This window comes from Hyla sarda, chromosome 5 (assembly GCF_029499605.1).
Source record: "Hyla sarda isolate aHylSar1 chromosome 5, aHylSar1.hap1, whole genome shotgun sequence".
NCBI lineage: Eukaryota > Metazoa > Chordata > Amphibia > Anura > Hylidae > Hyla > Hyla sarda.
The window spans coordinates 296,153,978-296,174,707 of NC_079193.1; positions in this window are offsets into that span (position 1 = coordinate 296,153,978).

A 20,730-nucleotide genomic window follows, 5' to 3' on the forward strand; every position below is an offset into this window, starting at 1 on the left:
TTAAGCTGGCCATGTGTATAGGAAACCTCTTACAGTACCCTGATGGCAGGCTGGAGGCAACCGGCTTAGGAATGGGAATGATGGATTTCATGACTTCTACTAATAACTGTGCTAGTGGGATTTCAGTATACTCAATACATTATTCTTTTCAGTCAGGGACTGGGACAAATATACATCCAAGTCAGTGGTTTTAAAATCCACCATTTCTGCCTACTATGCATGCCCTTGTCAGTTTCTAGCCTTAGAACCGCAGTTGTCACCGAGCAGGAGGTATCGATTACAGTGCTACAAACTGTATGTAGCTAAATCCCAATACACCATATACCCTTCATATTTATACAGTCATCCTAATTAATAAATCTAATGCAAATATAAACTTGTGTGAAATGTGTTTTATGCTTTATACAACTCTTATTCATATGTAAGTAAGGAGAATCCTCCACTTTGACAATAGAAATGTTCTGACTGTTGTGATATAATAGAAAAAAAATGCTAAAATATAGGCTGCGTCCTAAGGGGTTAAAGGGGTACTCCGGTGGAAAACAATTTATTTTAAATCAACAGGTGCAAGAGAGTTATACAGGTTTGTAAATTACTTCTATTAAAAAATCTTAATCCATCCAGTACTTATCAGCTGCTTTATGCTCCACAGGGCTCTCTGCTGACACTCTTTTTTATTATAAAAGTACAAAACTTTACAAAACACAAAACAAGTTCCGTTTTTTTAATTTTGTTACAGTGAATTGAACATAAAAACAAACTATCCTTCTCAAAATAACATACTTAAACCTTCCTAACTGGCCAGCCCAGATAAAGAAATAAAAAAATAAAAAAATTCCCCTCCCCGTAACAAAACAAGACCTCCACCTCAGAGAGGATTTTCTGTTGGGTCGACACTAAACACCGTGCATTCCACTAGTAGTACCTAACCACTAAACTAACTAAGAATAAAGTGCCCCAGTCTCGGCCATTCAGGGTCCTGAATGCACCATAAGCCCACTCCGGATAGGTAAGGCCGGCAAGTTGACTCCAGCCGATGGAAGCACCCACCCTGTTGTAAACCCCTATATTAAAGGGACAATGAAGCAGGAAGTGGTTCATGCTTTCCAGCGTGTCCCCGCACTGTCCCCGGTCATCAGAGTTCCTGTACTTCAGGTTGTCCCTTACATATAGCTTCCCCTGAAACCAGGCCAAGTCCCAAAACTTCTGGGGGATCCTTTTCATGTTTAAAAGATACAACCCCACCCTCAGATCCTGACCTGGGCAGTCCCTAAGCGCCAGAGGCTTCTGGAAGTGGGTCAACAGAACCCGTTTGTCAAGGAACTGCCTTGACTGGGTCCTGATTTCCCACACTCCCAGACCCCTCCAATGTATCACCTTCAGAGACCGGGTAGCGTAAGCCGGAAGATATCCATGGGGCGTACGGAGGTCCTTCACTCGCCCTCCTCTCTCCCATTCCTGGAAGAAAGGCCAAAACCATTCCCTGCAGGAGATTACCCACGGAGGAGAACTCTCTTTCCAGAGGTTTGCGATGTTAGCTTTCAAGAAGGTGTTCGTAAAGAACACCACAGGGTTTACCATAGATAAACCCCCTAGTCTCCTCGTGCAGTACGTAACCTCCCTCTTGACTAGGTTCATCCTGTTCCCCCATAACAGTTGGAAAAGCATGCTATAGATCCTAGTATAGTAAGCTTCTGGCAAGATACATACGCTGCCCAGATAGATAAACAAGGGAAGCAGGTACGAATTGATCAGGTGTACCCTTTCCCTGAGGGTCATAGACCAAACCTTCCACTGGTCTACCTTCTGAGCGGCATCCTGGAGCTTACCATCCCAGTTTTTGGTGGGATAATCATCCTGGTCGAATGTGATGCCTAATACTTTTGCTGATTCTTGGGGCCCTGGAAGGGTGTCCGGGAGATCAAACGTGGGATCTCCCCCTCCCAGCCAGAGACTCTCACACTTATCCCGGTTAATCTTAGACCCGGATGCCTCTGAGTAGCGGTCCACCTCCGACATCACCACATCGACCTCCTCTCTCGAGGAGACGAAAATAGTGACATCGTCAGAGTATGCTACCACTCTCTGGGTGACATCCAGCTTCGCCAGACTCCTCCCGACTCCCGCCAATAGTCCACGACTCACCCTCCTAAGGAAGGGATCGATCACGAACACATATAAGAGCGGGCTCAAAGGACAACCCTGACGGACTCCGGACCCCACCTCAAAAGAGCGGCCAGACCACCCGTTCACCAGCGGGAAACTCTCTGCCCCTGCATACAATATCTTAAGCCAATTAACAAAAGTACTCGGTAAGCCATATCTCAGGAGGACGGACCAGAGGTATTCGTGGTTCACCCGATCAAATGCTTTGACCTGATCCAAGGACAGCAAATACCCCTTCCAGAGACCTGCACTACTCCCCTCCACTGCCTCCCTGACACTAAGGACAGCACTTAAGGTGCTTCAGCCTGGAACAGTGCAGTGCTGGGCCTCTGAAAGGAGCCGGGGTGTTAACCAACCGATTAAACAGTATCTTAGACAGAAGCTTCCTGTACATATTGAGAAGAGCTATGGGCCTCCAATTCTCAATACAGCTGGGATCTTTACCCTTTGAGAGAAGAATCAGGGCTGACCTCCTCATTGACTTCGGCAGAGTGCCCGAGGAGAGACACTCATTGAATACCTCAGTCAAGAGGGGAGCTAAAGACTCCTTAAACATTCTGTACCACTCGGATGTTGAGCCATCCGGACCTGGCGACTTCTTAGGGGCAAGCCCCTCGATCGCCAGTCTCACTTCCTCTTCCCTGATTTCTTCTGCCAAAACATCAAGAGAGGGGTCTACCCCTGGCTCAGGAATGGTTTCAGCCAGGAAAGCTGACATCCTGTCTCGATCTAGATCCTTCCTCCCCAAGAGGTGCGAGTAGAAGGATCTGAAAACCTCCAAGATCCTTGATCTGGACCGATTCAGAGATCCTGTACTATCAATTAGTCCTGAAATGACTTTACTACTCACTGACATCTTACAGTTTCTGTAAGGGTTGGGCGAGCGGTACTTCCCAAAATACCTCTCAAAAACCAAAAATGCATGCCTATCGTACTGACACCTCATCAGCAAGGATTTCACTCTGGAGATATCCTCTCGGCTACCTCCAGTCGAAACGAGAAGCTCGAGTTTCCTCCTTAGACCCTGATACAAGCGATACCTGTTCAGGGACCTGAGGCTCGAGAGCTGGTGGAAGAACCCTGCAACCCGCTTCTTGAATATCTCCCACCACTTCAGCTTATTACTACAAAGATCCAGTAAAGGTACCTGACTCTGAAGAAAATCATCAATCCTTTTCAGGTCTGGGGCTGTAACAGAAGAGGGGAACAGAACTTCCTTACTTTTTTCCTTTTTCCTCCTCCTCTTCTTTTTACGGTCACCATTTATTTTCTGCCCTCCCTCCTCCTCCTCCAATCTACTGTTTCGTATTGGGAAGAACTGGAGGAGAGGACAATCTCACCCTCCTCTGTGCGAATTCTCCCGACCTCCTCATCCAACTCAGTCTCACCCAAAACCTCAGATTGTGAATTATCCTGGACCCTCTCCAACCTGCGCTTCTCCTCTTGCCTCAGCTGAGAGGGGGTCATGTGCTTCTCCCTCACTGGTTTTGGTGCCCCTTCTCCATGGCTGGTCCCCCCCCCCTTCCACTGAGGCAACCGACAGGCTCTCCCCAGCAGGAGCGGTTGCAGCATAGGAAAAGGAGCGTGGTCACCGGCTGAAAGGGTGACCTAAGTCACCACACAAGTTACACCTAATCTGCCCACACGTGGCTGCCAGGTGACCCACCACACAGCAGAGAGCGCATATCTGCTGAGTGCAGTTTGCACTGAAATGATTTGGGTCACCACACCTGTGACACAGCTTCGGCTGCCCTTGGTAGAAGACCTGAATCCTGTCACGTCCAAAGAAGGTGGCCGAAGGGATGTGGGTGACTGTGTTCCCTGAACGCCTGAGATGGACGGGCCCCAGACCAGATCCCACATTCGTCAAAATTATTTCGGGGGATGTCCGTCACCTCCCTGTACCTGCCCAGCCAGGTCATGATATCGTAACATGAAAGTGACTCATTACAGGTTAATACGGTCACCTTCTTCAGCATGCTTTGGCAGGATACTGCTTTTACAGCAAAATCCCACCACCCGGGCTTGTTCTTCATCAGCTCATAATTAGACCAGAAAAGATCAAGTCCCTCTGGCCTAACAAGGCTGACGTCAAACTCAGAGGAGCTGAAGGGGTGAATCGGGGCAAAGATGTCCTTAGCCCTGAAACCCATCTGGAGTAGAAGGTCCACCACCTTGCCCCTTTGGGGGCACGCATCATTGCCAGTCCACACCAAACAGGCCACATTTCTGCAGCCAGCCTCCTGCCCGGGTGTATGGAGGGACCGTACAATCTCCCCATCTTTTTCTCGGAACGCTCCAAGACCATGTCTCTCCACCCAAAAAGACAGGTCCACCTCCTTTCCCTCTACCTGGAGTGTCCTCTCTCCTCTCCTAAGCACCTCCAGGAGGCGCCGCTGCAAGTGACCATTTACAGATTCCAAAGGTAAAGAACTACCTGATCATCCCGAACCCCCAGCCACCACACTTGCATAACTCCTGGCGACTGGGGGGGCAGCCGGACCAGACCCTGACAAACCAGAGCCACCAGCACTTACACCACAATCATTCCTCCCGTCCATAACACTCCTCCTATTGCTACCACTACCACTCCTCTCATCCACAACACTACCACTCCTACCATCTGCACCACTACCACTCCTCCCATTCATAGCACTACCACTCCTCCCATCCACAGCACTACCACTCCTGCCATTCACAACACTACTACTCCTCCCATCCACAGCACTACCACTCCTCTCATCCACAGCACTACCACTATCATCATTTACACAGGTGTTACTAAACCCTTTTAGTGCAGTAGCTTTTTCACTCTTACTCTTGACTGAGCTGGCCGGGATATACTGTAAAGTAGCTGGCTTGAGACAGACTGCTGGTGCCGATGTCACTAACTCTGCCTCTGGCATCACATCTCTGCCACTGCTGTCACTAGTTCCATCTCCTGACATCACTTCCATGAGCAGGGCTGCCCCTCCTACCGCATGGTCTGTACAGCTGATGCCCGGACACCCCCCCCCCCCTCCTCACAGGGGAGTGCCCCGCAGCACCAGCAATGCCCAGGGGACCGCCCCCCACTGACAGGAAAGGAGGGCTTCTCAGCATCTCCCTTTGCCATCTTGGATTTCACACTGTATCCCCCGTGCTGGCCCCACTCCACCTCAGAAGCGGGGTCTTGCAGAGTGGGGGGCCCAGCAGCCTGAACCGACTTCTCAGCCGGCCCAGACTGCTGGAAAGGACTAAATACAAAATGGGTGACTTCTCCTACTTTCCTCTTCTTTTTGCTCCTCTGCCCTTTCTTCCTTCCCCCTTCAGGGCCCAGATCATCACCAAAAGAAAAGTTCTGGAAGTGAGTGGGGCATTCCTGAAGGATGATGGCCTGGAGCACCCCGCCATCACTGTCCTCCTCGCTCTCATCAGATGACACAGGTAAGGCCACCATTTGGGCAGCAATAAGGTGGTCTTCACTGAGGGGGGGTTAGGGGGGGACACAGACAGCAGGGGCCCCATCATCCAACACCATACTCTCCACACTCCCCTCAGTCTCTTCGACAATCTCTGACTGCTCCTCCACCTCCTCTTCCTCACCGCCACTACTCTCCTCATCATCCACCACCTCCTTACCTGGGGATTTCATGGCAGCGAATCTGTCCTTGTTTTTCTCGGAAGAGTCCACTACCTTCAAAAAGGACCTTTCTCCTCTCTTCCAATTCCTTAATCTCTGTTTTCCGGGCTTGTATTCTCACCCTTAGCTCGGGTCGTTTTTTCTTGGGACCCCTGTCAGCCAGCTTTTGGGCCAGGTGCAAATCCTCCCTGGCTGCCCTTAGCTCTTTCCCACAGTGATCGCACTCTGTAAATTGAGCCATCATCCTGGAGCAATATATTTCCATGGACTCTTTCGGGTCTCGGTTGCCCCACATCTCAACATTCTGCAGGCTTTTCTTGGCCTTCCTGACACTATTGGCCTTTCCACTACTCGCCGTTGCCTGGGGAGTAGGGACCACATTACTGCGGTCCCTGCTAGATTTTCTCACACAGGCCAGAAGACTGGCTGTAGATGGCTTCTCTCCACCCCCCACCAGCCTGGAACAGGAAGTGGAGGCCCGGCATTGCCGGGGCTCCATGCAGGGAGGCTCTCCCCAGGAGTCTGCCACACTCCTTCAAAAGGCTGTTGGAAACACCTGCTCTGGTCTGGTCTGCTGGATGTCTGTGAAGCACACAAAGGGACACACCTGCACATTGTTCACACTGAAACCACAGGAAGAGCTCTCTGCTGACACCTCTGTCCATGTCAGGAACTGTCCAGAGCATGAGAGGTTTGCTATGGGGTTTTCTCCTGCTCTGGACAGTTCCTGACATGGACAGAGATGTCAGCAGAGAGCACTGTGAACAGAAAGAAAAGAGATTAAAAAAGAAAAGAATTTCCTCTGGAGCATACAGCAGCTGATAAGTACTGGAAGGTTTAATATCTTTTAACCCCTTAAGGACCAAGGACGTACCGGTACGTCCTTGGTCCTGCTCTTCTGATATAACGCGGGGTTACACAGTAACCCCGCGTCATATCGCGGCGGGCCCGGCGTCATAGTGAAGCCGGGACCCGCCTCTAATAGCGCGCAGCGCCGATCGCGGCGCCGCGCGCTATTAACCCTTTAGCCGCGCGCTCAAAGCTGAGCCGCGCGGCTAAAAGTGAAAGTGAAAGTTCCCGGCTAGCTCAGTCGGGCTGTTCGGGATAGCCGCGGCTAATCGCGGCATCCCGAACAGCTGACAGGACAGCGGGAGGGCCCCTTCCTGCCTCCTCGCTGTCCGATCGCCGAATGACTGCTCAGTGCCTGAGATCCAGGCATGAGCAGTCATCCGGCAGAATCGTTGATCACTGGTTTCTTATGAGAAACCAGTGATCAACATAGAAGATCAGTGTGTGCAGTGTTATAGGTCCCTATGGGACCTATAACACTGCAAAAAAAAAGTGAAAAAAAAAAGTGAATAAAGATCATTTAACTCCTCCCCTATTAAAAGTTTGAATCACCCCCCTTTTCCAATAAAAAAAAACACAGTGTAAATAAAAATAAAAATAAACATATGTGGTATCACCGCGTGCGGAAATGTCCGAATTATAAAAATATATCATTAATTAAACCACTCGGTCAATGGCGTGCGCGCAAAAAAATTCCAAAGTCCAAAATAGTGCATTTTTGGTCACTTTTTATATCACTTAAAAATGAATAAAAAGTGATCAATAAGTCCTATCAATGCAAAAATGGTACCGTTAAAAACTTCAGATCACGGCTCAAAAAATGAGCGCTCATACCGCCCCATACACGGAAAAATAAAAAAGTTATAGGGGTCAGAAGATGACAATTTTAAACGTATTAATTTTCCTGCATGTAGTTATGATTTTTTCCAGAAGTCCGACAAAATCAAACCTATATAAGTAGGGTATCATTTTAATCGTATGGACCTACAGAATACATATCAGGTGTCATTTTTACCGAAAAATGTACTACGTAGAAACGGAAGCCCCCAAAAGTTACAAAACAGCGTTTTTTTTTTCAATTTTGTCGCACAATGATTTTTTTCCCGCTTCACCATAGATTTTTGGGCAAAATGACTGACGTCATTACAAAGTAGAATTGGTGGCGCAAAAAATAAGCCATCATATGGATTTTTAGGTGTAAATTTGAAAGAGTTATGATTTTTTAAAGGCAAGGAGCAAAAAACGAAAATGCAAAAACGGAAAAACCTCCGGTCCTTAAGGGGTTAATAGAAGTAACTTACAAATCTGTTTAACTTCCTGGCACCAGTTCATTTAAAATAAATAGTTTTTCACCAGAGTACCCCTTTAAGCAATGTCTGGGTTGTAAAGTGTCTCTATCTTACAATGGAAATACAGAACCTGTTCTCCATTTTCTGTCGGTGTGCGCTGTGGTATAGTGTTTACTGATCAAATGCAATTCAAAACTTACAGAAGTCTTTTATTAGCTGAATGTGGTGTCAGTCATGAAGACTTATGTGAGCAGAGCACAGAGGACATTCTCAATTCCTCATTCTAATTTAAGTCTAGTCAAAGGGATTAATTGTCACTGTGAAAATATACTATTGAAATCATCCCACTCCTCAATAGATGACTATCATTCAGCTTCTTGGAATTCCCCACCAAAGAACTAAAAAGCCAAGTGTAAGCTGCTTAGATGTGAAATGAAGTGGGGGACCTCTTTACGTACTCGTCCCAAATTGATATCTAGAAGGTACATCATCAATAAGGTCTGGAAATTGTCTAATTTATCAGAAGTATGATTCATTCACAGTAGTGGAAAGAAGTCACTGAAGTAACATCAAGCCACAATTGTTATTCAAATTTGATAAAATAATATCAAATATGAAATATAAATAAATGCACTAAAGACCTTCCCCTTTTTGGGATTACATTATACTATTAGAAAAAAAGATATTTCCTAATTTTTTTTTAATATTTTTAGTATTTTATAATATTTAAATGATACCTGTCATTTACGAAAACCTTTGATATGTCATAGACATATCAAAAGGATTTTTTATTTTGTAAGTCTATATTTATTGAAGTGTACGTGTCACTTAAAAATCTTTTGATATGTCCTAGCGACACGTCAAAAATTTTGATTGGTGGCGGTCTGAGTATTTAGACCTCCACTGATTAGGAGAACAAGTCTGCAGAAGTCTGTGTGGTTGTGTGCTTCTCTCCCTGCTCTGTGTCATGGGATCGAGACACACTCCATAGATTTACATTAAGATAGGTGATAAGTTTTATTCCATGAGATATCTTCTTTAAGTATGAGGCATCTCCTTAATGGTCTATTAACACGTACAGTATTCTGTGCAGATTTGATGAGCAGGATTTCAATATAAACTGAACACAGCTTGAAATCTTGCGCATCAAATCTGCGCAGAATATTGTACATGTGAATAGACCCTTAAAGTGTAAAATGGCTGCAGATTCCATATGAACGATATGTGGTTGCCGTACTTTACTGAGCCATTCATAGCAAAAATATGCCTGGGTATCCACAAAGCAGCGTCACTGGTCAGCTACAGATAGTCTTTAAAGTCAGGAAATGGAATTGAAATGTGTTTGCTCAGTATCTATGCTAGCTTATTCTCTCTGCCCAAGGAAGGAGAGACCCAGTAGAGAATTAGTAGAATCTTGAGGTAAAAGTGCCAGTATAATTCTGGTCAATATGACTCTGTAAAGTCTTTCTTCTGCAGACAGTATCCTGAGACAATCTTGCTGTTTTAACACAGCCCCATCATGTAGAAGTCACATGTCACCTGTTTGCAGGAAGATGTGGTCCAATCCTTTGGCTACACAGGTTGTGATGTTGTTATATGGTCAGTGATGACCCTGCATCCAGACCTGAACATGCTCTAGGTTTACATTAGCTATACATTATGAAAAATGTGTTTTGCAGTGGCTTTAAAGGACATCTGCAGCCTAAATACACGTATCCCCTATCCACGTGCATCCCAGCATCCCCCATAGAGCTGTATGGGGAGGGGAAGTGGAGGGGGCGTACCGTCAACTTCAGAGAGGTCGGCGCTATGAGGTTTAGCCGCAGCACAGAGTGGCAATGCCGTGCCTCCGTCCGGGAGATCGCGGGGGGGATGTCCCTTAAGTAGTAAAATCATCCGGCTGGCAAAACATTGCTATATCAGTCGCAGTGATCACATCATAAATCAGATGATCCCCAGGTGTTAGGCAAGAGTAAGAGCTGCTGGGACTTGGTAGACCCAAATCAGCTCTGAAATGTTAGCAGGGAAGATAGTATCAACTATAGCTGTGATTATATGGGCCCATGGTGGATATGTTAAAAATACTATGAGTGCTTGTTCATGAAGCCAATAAAAGAGAGACAACTACTCAAAATTGCAATTAAACTGAGGTGGGCACCCCAGGTAAAAATGTTTATTAATGTGCATAAAGAAGCCAAGGAAAGATGGAAAAATCTCCAAAAGGCATCAAATTACAGATTAGACATTCTTATTATATGTCAACAAAAGTTAGATTTTATTTCCATCATTTACACTTTCAAAATAACCGAAAACAAAAAAAAATGGTGTCTGCAAAAGTTTGGGCATCCTGCAGAATTTATAGCATGCACTGCCCCCTTTGCAAAGCTGAGACCTGCCAGTGTCATGGATTGTTCTCAATCATCATCTGGGAAGACCAGGTGATGTCAATCTCAAAGGTTTTAAATGCCCAGACTCATCTGACCTTGCCCCAACAATCAGCACCATGGGTTCTTCTAAGCAGTTGTCTAGAAATCTGAAACTGAAAACAGTTGACACTTACAAAGCTGGAGAAGGCTATGAGAAGATTGCAAAACGTTTTTAGATGTTAAGAAATGGCAGTCATCAGGAACAGTGGAAGTTAAAGCAAGATCTGGAAGACCAAGAAAAATATCAGACAGAACAGCTTGCAGGATTGTGAGAAAAATAATTCAAAACCCATGTTTGACTGCACAATCCCTCCAGAAAGATCTTGCAGACACTGGAGTTGTGGTACACTATTCCACTATAAAGAGATACTTGTACAAATATGATCTTCATGGAAGAGCCATCAGAAGAAAAACTCTTCTACGTCCTCACCACAAAAATCAGTATTTGAACTTTGCAAATGAACATATAGACAAGCCTGATGCATTTTGGAAACAAGTTCTGTGGACCGATGAGGTTAAAATTGAACTTTTTGGCCGGAATGAGCAATTTATTACGTTTGGAGAAGAAGGGGAACAGAATTTAATGAAAAGAACCTCTGTCCAACTGTCAAGCATGGGGGTGGATCAATCATGCTTTGTATTGCAACCAGTGGCACAGGGAACATCTCATGAGTAGAAGGAAAAATGGATTCAATAAAATTTCAGCAAATTTTGGATGCTAACTTGATGCCATCTGTGAAAAAGCTGAAGTTAAAGAGAGGATGGCTTCTACAAATGGATAATGATCCTAAACACACCTCAAAATCCATGGGAAATTACATTAAGAGGTGTAAACTGAAGGTTTTGCCATGGCCTTCACAATCTCCTCACCTCAACATAATTGAAAATCTATGGATAGACCTTAAAAGACCAGTGCGTGACAGACAGCCCATAAATCTCAAAGAACTGGAAGACTTTTGTAAGGAAGAATGGGCAAAGATACCTCAAACAAGAATTGAAAGACTCTTGGCTGGCTACAAAAAGCGTTTACAAGCTGTGATACTTGCCAAAGGTGGCAGTACAATATATTAACTCTACAGGGTGCCCAAACTTTTGCAGATGCCATTTTTTTGTTTTCTCTTATTTTGAAAGTGTAAATGATGGAAATAAAATCTAACTTTTGTTGACATATTATAAGAATGTCTAATCTGTAATTTGATGCCTTTTGGAGATTTTTCCATCTTTCCTTGGCTTCTTTATGTACATTAATACAATTTTTTACCTGGGGTGCCCAAACCTTTGATCCCCACTGTATATATATATATATATATATATATATATATCTCCTTAAGGACGCAGGGCATACCCTGAGTCTGCTCCCTTTCTATAACGCGGGGCCTCTAACAACGGCCAGGACCCGCGGCTATTAGCTTGCGGCACTGATCGCGGTGCTGCATGCTATTAACCCTTTAGCAAAGTTGATCACTGCATCTAAAGTGAAACTAAACTGCTGCCGGTTAGCTTAGGGGGCTGTTTGGGATCACCAAACAGCTGTAGGACACAATGAGGGTCCCCCTCCCTGCCTCCTGGTGTCCGATTGCTGAATGACTGCTCAGTGCCTGAGATCCAGGCATGAGCAGTCAAGCGGCAGAATCATTGATCTATGTTATCCTATGGGATAACAAAGATCAATGTAAAAGATCAGTGTGTGCAGTGTTATAACATTGCAAAAAAAAGTGAAAAAAAGTTAATAAAGATCATTTAACCCCTTCCCTAATAAAAGTTTGAATCACCCCCCCCCCTTTCCCATTTAAAAAAAAAAAAACAGTGTAAATAAAAATAAAAGAAAATATATGTGGTATCGCCGTGTGCGGAAGTGTCCGAAATATAAAAACATATAGTTAATTAAACTGCACGGTCAATGGCATTTGTGCAAAAAAATAATTCCAAAGTCCAAAATAACGTATTTTTTGTCACTTTTTATATCATGAAAAAATTAATAAAAAGTGATCAAAAAGTCTGATTAATCCAAAAATAGTACTGCTAAAAACTTCAGATCACGGCACAAAAAGATTGCCCTCATACTGCCCCATATGCAATAAAATAAAAAAGTTATAGGGGTCAGAATGTGACAATTTTAAAGGTATAAATTTTCCTGCATGTAGTTATGATTTTTTTTCAGAAGTACGACAAATTCAAACCTATATAAGTAGGGTATCATTTTAATTGTATGGACCTACAGAATAAATATAAGGTGTAATTTTTACCGAAAAATGTACTGCGAAGAAACGGAAGCCCCCAAAAATTACAAAATTGTGTTTTTTCTTCAATTTTGTCACACTATGATTTTTTTTCTTTTTGCGGTAGATTTTTGGCTAAAATGACTGATGTCATTATAAAGTAGAATTGGTGGCGCAAAAAATAAGCCATCATATGGATTTTTAGGTGTAAGATTGAAAGGGTTATGATTTTTCAAAGGTAAGGAGTAAAAGTGCAAAAATGGAAAAATGCTTAGTCCTTAAGGGGATATATATATATATATATATATATATATATATATATATATATATATATACACACACACCGTATATACTCGAGTATAAGCCGACCTGAGTATAAGCCGAGGCCCCTAATTTCAACCCAAAATCCCAGGAAAAGTTATTGACTCGAGTATAAGCCTAGGGTGGGAAATACATCATCCCCCCCTGTCATCATCCAGACCCCCGTCATTAACATCCTCATCATCATCACCCTGTCATCATCCAGACCCTCATCATCATCACCTGTCATCATCCCCTTGTCATCATCCCACACACCCCCTTCATCATCCCCTTGTCATCATCCCCACCCCCCTTCACCATCCCCTTGTCATCATCCCACACCCCTCCCTTCATCATCCCCTTGTCATCATCCCCACCCCCATTCATCATCCCCTTATCATCCCACACACCCCCTTCATCATCCCCTTGTCATCATCCCCACCCCCCTTCATCATCCCCTTGTCATCATCCCACACTCCCCCTTCATCATCCTCTTGTCATCATCCGCCCTCAGTGGTCTTCAACCTGCAGACCTCCAGAGGTTTCAAAACTACAACTCCCAGCAAGCCCGGGCAGCCATCTCCGCGCTTCGGGCCCAGAATAGAGGCGTTGCCTTGACGATGACGCAGAAGTACGTTGGTAATGAACGTACCTCTGCGTCGTCGTCAAGGCAACGTGACTATTCTGGGGCCGGGCCCGAAGTGCTTAGAAGAGGCCTCCCCGGTGAAGATAGCAGCCCGGAACCACTATCCCACCGGATGACCGCCTCACCGGACAGTCCTGCAGCACTGGACCAGCGCCGAGCGGAGGCGAGTACTGTACAGAACTAAAGGGGGTGAGAGGGGGCTGGATGATGTTGAAGGCCGCAGTGGTCTTCAACCTGCGGACCTCCAGAGGTTTCAAAACTACAACTCCCAGCAAGCCCGGACAACCGATGGCTGCCCGGGCTTGCTGAGAGTTGTAGTTTTGAAACCTCTGGAGGTCCGCAGGTTGAAGACCACTGCGGGTGGGGAGTTCACTCGAGTATAAGCCAAGGGGGGTGTTTTCAGCACGAAAAATCGTGCTGAAAAACTCGGCTTATACTCGAGTATATACGGTGTGTGTGTATATATATATATATATATATATATATATTATTTGGGAATTGAACAGGTCTAGAACAGGGGTGATCTAGTCTTTGTCAGGCTTATATATGGCTGGCATAGTTATGTCAATATCAGGCCTGGGATAAGCTGTTGTGACATCACGTGTGCTTTCTTAGGTAAAGTGTGTTTTCTTAGGTAAGCTACTATGACATCACAAATGTTGTTTCCATCAGGTAAACTGTTGCTTACCTAATAAAAACACGCTTGTGATGTCACGTTAGATTTCCTGATAGAAACACAAGTGTACTTAAACGGTAACCTTTCTAATATGCGTCATAAGAAAACTGTATTCCTTTTTTATAAAAAAAATTGCTTATAAAAAAATAAAAAATCAATTACCGCTAAGGGTCCCTATACCATCCAGAGCATATTCCTGGCCATCTGCAGCATCATCTTTGTCCCAGTTGAAGCACAGGCCTGGACAAAGTCCATTAAGTGAAGGAGGGGCTAGCACTCTTCTGTGCTCACTCCTGTCCTATCAGACTGCAGCATGAAAACAGAGAGTGGGTGGTTACTGAGCAGCCTGCAGTGATTGGGTGAAAAGACCCAAAACAGCACAGCAGACTCAGGGAGGAAAAGGAGTCATCCAGAGTTGGGCATGCCCCCCCTCCCCCTAAGCCACAGGATAAAAAAAAAAAAGTGAAAAACAGAAAGAAGGTATTTGTGAGAGAAATTCAGTGGGGCAAAAAAAAAGTGTGCAAGTTCTCCCACTTAAAAAGATGAGAGAGGTCTGTAATTTTCATCATAGGTATACCTCAACTATAAGAGACAGAATGAGAATCCATATTGTCTGATTGTCTGTCTGATTTTAAAAAAAATTTTTTTGCAAATTATCGTGGAAAATAAGTATTTGGTCAATAACAAACGTTAATCTTAATACTTTGTTATATTCCCTTTGTTGGCAATGACAGAGGTGAAAGGTTTTCTGTAAGTCTTCGCAAGGTTTTCACACACTGTTGCTGGTATTTTGGCTGATTCCTTAATGCAGATTTCCTCTAGAGCAGTGATGTTTTGGGGCTGTCGCTGGGCAACGCAGACTTTCAACTCCCTCCAAAGGTTTTCTATAGGGTTGAGATCTGGAGATTTCGTGTGTTTGGGATTATTGTCATCCTGAATGACCCGGCCATGTTTCATCTACAATGCCCTTGCTGATGGAATGAGATTTTTACTCAAAATCTCACAATGCATGGCCCCATTCATTCTTTCCTTTACATGGATCAGTCGTCCTCGTCCCTTGGCAGAAAAACAGCCCCAAAGCATGATGTTTCCACCCCTATGCTTCACATTAGGTATGGTGTTCTTTGGATGCAACTCAGCATTCTTTCTCCTCCAAACATGACGAGTTGAGTTTTTACGTTCTACTTTGGTTTCATCTGATTATATGACATTCTCCCAATACTCTTCTGGATCATCCAAATGCTCTCAAGCAAACTTCAGATGGGCCCAGACATGTACTGGCTTAAGCAGGGGGACACATCTGGCTCTGCATGATTTGAGTCTGTGGTGGCGTAGTGTGTTACTGATGGTAGCCTTTGTTACTTTGGTCCCAGCCCTCTGCAGATCATTCACTAGGTGTTGCACCCCCCACCCCCCTCGTGTGGTTCTTGGATTTTTGCTAACTGTTCTTGTGATTATTTTGACACCGCGCGGTGAGATCTTGCGTGGAGCCCCAGATCGAGGGAGATTATCAGTGGTCTTGTATGTCTTCCATTTTCTAGTAATTGCTCCCACAGTTGATTTCTTCACACCAAGCTGTTTGCCTATTGCAGATTCAGTCTTCCCAGCCTGGTGCAGGTCTACAATTTTGTTTCTGGTGTCCTTCGACAGCTCTTTGGTCTTGGCCATAGTGGAGTATGGAGTGTGACTGTTTGAGGTTGTGGACAGGTGTCTTTTATACTGATAACAAGTTCAAACAGGTTCTGTTAATACAGGTAATGAGTGGAGAACAGAGGAGACTCTTAAAGAAGAAGTTACAAGTCTGTGAGAGACAGAAATCTTGCTTGTTTGTAGGTGACCAAATACTTATTTTCCACCATAATTTGCAAATAAATTCTTAAAAAATCAGACAATGTGATTTTATAGATTTTTTTTCTCATTCTGTCTCTCATAGTTGAAGTATACCTATGCCATGAGGGGGTCTACATGCCATTCTATGGCCACCATAAGGCTGGAATAATACCTGCAATTTTTTGGTGGCAGTTTTACAAAGCCACAGCAAGATGTGAATTTAAAAGAATTGGAACATTTAATGAAAATATTTCTTGTTCATTCTGAATCCACTTCTAAGTTTTAACTAAAAGAACTGCATCAAAAACTGCATGTGTGTATTTCCAGCTTTCCTGAACCACGATGTAACACCTGAGACTTTTGCCATTAACTGAATGCAGTCTGCTGTGCTTCATAGGCGAATGAAGCTCTCACTGCTGCAGAGGAGAATGGGCAGGAGAATCAGAACCACGGGAGCTGTAAACTAAATGAAGCATCTGCCAGAAACCGCAGCTATCCAGTGAGGCCCTCTACTTCACTATACATCTATGACTATACATCTATGACTATAGCTGTGCAGCCTAATAGTTCACCAGGTTCATCTATCTGCATCAAAAAGAATCCCTACATCCTAATAATATAAAGACTATACTGTAAATTACTGGAAGCTAAAGCACTGAATGTCTTGTTGGTGTCAGGGAGTAAGAGTATATAGCACTGCGGTTAAAAATAGGGGTTCATATGGGGGGGGGAATTTATCATTGGTTTTACCCTGGTTTTGTGGTGTACATTTGTCTCACAGATTGTCTCAGATGCTGTTTTGAGACTTTTCATTGCGACTTTTGCTTTAGAAGGTTTTTCAAAAGGAACATACCAAGTCATGATTTCAGTTGATATCATGCAGTGGTAAGGAATTCATCATATGCGACTTTTCAGTTTGTCGCTGTACGACATTATCTATGTTTTGTATCTAATAATACATATATTTTGTATCTAATATTTATATCTGTTGTGCCTACTAATCATGTTATCTAACATTTATGTAACTATTTATCTAATGTTGTGACTAATATACCTTTTGTCATCTAATATTGTGACTATTAGACCTCATTGGCCTCCTCTCATTCCCTGATGAGCCCTACGAACTATCGAGTGAAACGCGTTGGTTAGAGAGGTTTGCTTATCAAGTGTTATCATAATTTTTGTGGTTCAGTTTTCCTTTCCCCATCCACACATAGTTTAGGCGTTACCAACCTAGATAGGTAGGAACTCTAGTGTAGATATTCACCTGTATCCTATCCCCTTCTCCCAACACTATTTTTGTGTATATTGTTTCATTCCTATCTTGTAGGCACTTTATTATTTTGAGTAAAAATACTAAAATTATCTTTTGCCTAATTGGTGTTTCCTTGTAAACATATAATAGTTCAGATTTCTGCGCCAAGGGATTTTTCTATCATTCTGGTGTTTTAAGGTACCAGTTATCTCATGAAGGAAAGGAATCACCATACAAAGTGTTGTACTGAAGTAAGAAATGTAATCAGCACCAGATTTATCACTTGTTTTCACCAAAAGACAGAAGGATATAGCCAGCAGTGCCGTAAAAATCAAAACCAGCAACAAAGTCCCGCACTTCACAGGTTTAACTAGGCTCTGGATAGGTGAAAACACTTGGGTGGCGCTACAACACTGCACACAGATAGTCTTCAATACAGTTTCGCATAGAGAGACAAATAGCGGAGCGCTCAGCAAAGACACTAAAACTTAACTTTTAATACATGATACACTAAGAGCCAAAGCGAAAATAAAAAAATATGTCAAAAATATCCACCAAAAATGAACGTGAAGCAAATCAAAATGTGATTGCCCAAATGGGAAAAAAAAACAACAATGTGGATTAAAAATAGTCCTGGGTTTGATATTTTCCAGATATGTCCAATATAAATACGATAATGATAAGATAGCAACTAAGGCTTATCTAGATGTATAGCAATTATGCTCCACCAATCTGGAGACTTACCATAGCTGGAAATCCAATAAAAGTACTTAAGGATAGGATGGGGGATAAGGTGGGTGGATGGGGGAGGGACGGACCTAGGGAAACCAATGGCCTTATGGATGAGCGGCCACTACCTCCTTGCCCTGATATTAAGTCCCTATTACTACCCCTATGCCTAGGCGGGTGTGCGTCCTTATAAGAACGGTCCCTGTGATGGCCTAATATGCCCTATCTTTGTCATAGGGAGGAGGCTCTCTATCTCACTAGAAGCAACTGTCTATTTAACCCCTTAAGGACCAAGGGCGTACAGGTACGCCCTTGGTCCTGCTCTCCTGATATAACGCGGGGTTACACAGTAACCCCGCGTCATATCATGGCGGGCCCGGCGTCATAGTGAAGCCGGGACCCGCCTCTAATAGCGCGCAGCGCCGATCGCGGCGCCGCGCGCTATTAACCCTTTAGCCGCGCGCTCAAAGCTGAGCCGCGCGGCTAAAAGTGAAAGTGAAAGTTCCCGGCTAGCTCAGTCGGGCTGTTCGGGATAGCCGCGGCTAATCGCGGCATCCCGAACAGCTGACAGGACAGCGGGAGGGCCCCTACCTGCCTCCTCGCTGTCCGATCGCCGAATGACTGCTCAGTGCCTGAGATCCAGGCATGAGCAGTCATGCGGCAGAATCGTTGATCACTGGTTTCTTATTAGAAACCAGTGATCAATTATGAAGATCAGTGTGTGCAGTGTTATAGGTCCCTATGGGACCTATAACACTGCAAAAAAAAAGTGAAAAAAAAAAGTGAATAAAGATCATTTAACTCCTCCCCTATTAAAAGTTTGAATCACCCCCCTTTTCCAATAAAAAAAAAAACACAGTGTAAATAAAAATAAAAATAAACATATGTGGTATCACCGCGTGCGGAAATGTCCGAATTATAAAAATATATCATTAATTAAACCGCTCGGTCAATGGCGTGCGCGCAAAAAAATTCCAAAGTCCAAAATAGTGCATTTTTGGTCACTTTTTATATCATTTAAAAATGAATAAAAAGTGATCAATAAGTCCTATCAATGCAAAAATGGTACCGTTAAAAACTTCAGATCACGGCGCAAAAAATGAGCCCTCATACCGCCCCATATACGGAAAAATAAAAAAGTTATAGGGGTCAGAAGATGACAATTTTAAACGTATTAATTTTCCTGCATGTAGTTATGATTTTTTCCAGAAGTCCGACAAAATCAAACCTATATAAGTAGGGTATCATTTTAATCGTATGGACCTACAGAATACAAATCAGGTCTCATTTTTACCGAAAAATGTACTACGTAGAAACGGAAGCCCCCAAAAGTTACAAAACAGCGTTTTTTTTTCAATTTTGTTGCACAATGATTTTTTTTCCCGCTTCACCATAGATTTTTGGGCAAAATGACTGACGTCATTACAAAGTAGAATTGGTGGCGCAAAAAATAAGCCATCATATGGATTTTTAGGTGTAAATTTGAAAGAGTTATGATTTTTTAAAGGCAAGGAGCAAAAAACGAAAATGCAAAAACGGAAAAACCTCCGGTCCTTAAGGGGTTAAGTTGGATGGGAGAAGGGAAGATATACCTATAATCACACACAAACGTCCCTCTTGTATATATGGTCTGTATAGATAGGGACACGGGTGTTGTTGCCCTCTAAAGTATAACTTCATATATATCAGGACTGATGGAGATAGATGAAAATATCAGAATGCTACATAGATACTGGTAGATATGAATTCAATATAGGAGTTGGTTGTGCACTAGAAATTCCATGTAGTAATCTTAAATCATAGTGTAACTTCAAGAAAAAAGCTCCCTATTTCAGCAAGTGGATGATAACCACAAAAATATAGGGGGAGATTTATCAAAACCTGTGCAAAGGAAAGTTGCCAAGTTGCCCATAGCAACCAATCAGCTCACTTCTTTCATTTTGCAGAGGCCTTGTTAAAAATGAAAGAAGCAATCTGATTGGTTACTATGGGCAACTGGTCAACCTTTCCTCTGCACAGGTTTTGATAAATCTCCCCAATAGACAGGAAAAGGAAATGGAATATATTATCCAGTATACTTAGCTGGACCCCAGGTATGGTAAGTTACATTTTATCAGAAACATCCCAAAAAGTTTCTTGCCCCAATCATCAGGGGACAATGGGGGGCAGTAGATGAGCTCATGATTCAGTGCAGATAATCAAGATGGCTGATGATGGCAATGCTGTCAGATGAACCCAAGCGCTTAATATCTACCAGTATCTATGTAGCATTCTGATATTTTCATCTATCTCCATCAGTGTTCATTCTTTGCGCGGAAGTGAGCGAGTACTGCATAGTCGTCAATGGTGACGGCGCAGTGCCGCCCAGTCCTACCGCCGCCGTCGGCTGCCAGGCTGTATCTCCGCTCGCGGAATTCTGCAAGCAGAGATTCCGTTCACACTCTGTAGTGTGAACATACCCTAAAGAGGGGCCAATGGTGCCTTCAGGTTGTGGAGCAGAGCTCAATGTTTTATCCCTTTGAATTGTTTTTTTAATTGTATCATAATCATACAGATGTGCCTCATACTTGGTGTTGACCTTTTCTTGGTTTGGGTACTCCTACAAGTCTGTTATATGAAATACTTGCATTCCCAATTAAATTATAATTCTGGACCATATTTCCTTATAGCTCAGCATTGTACCTCAATTTGTCCACATAAAAGCATGAATACATTGACAATTG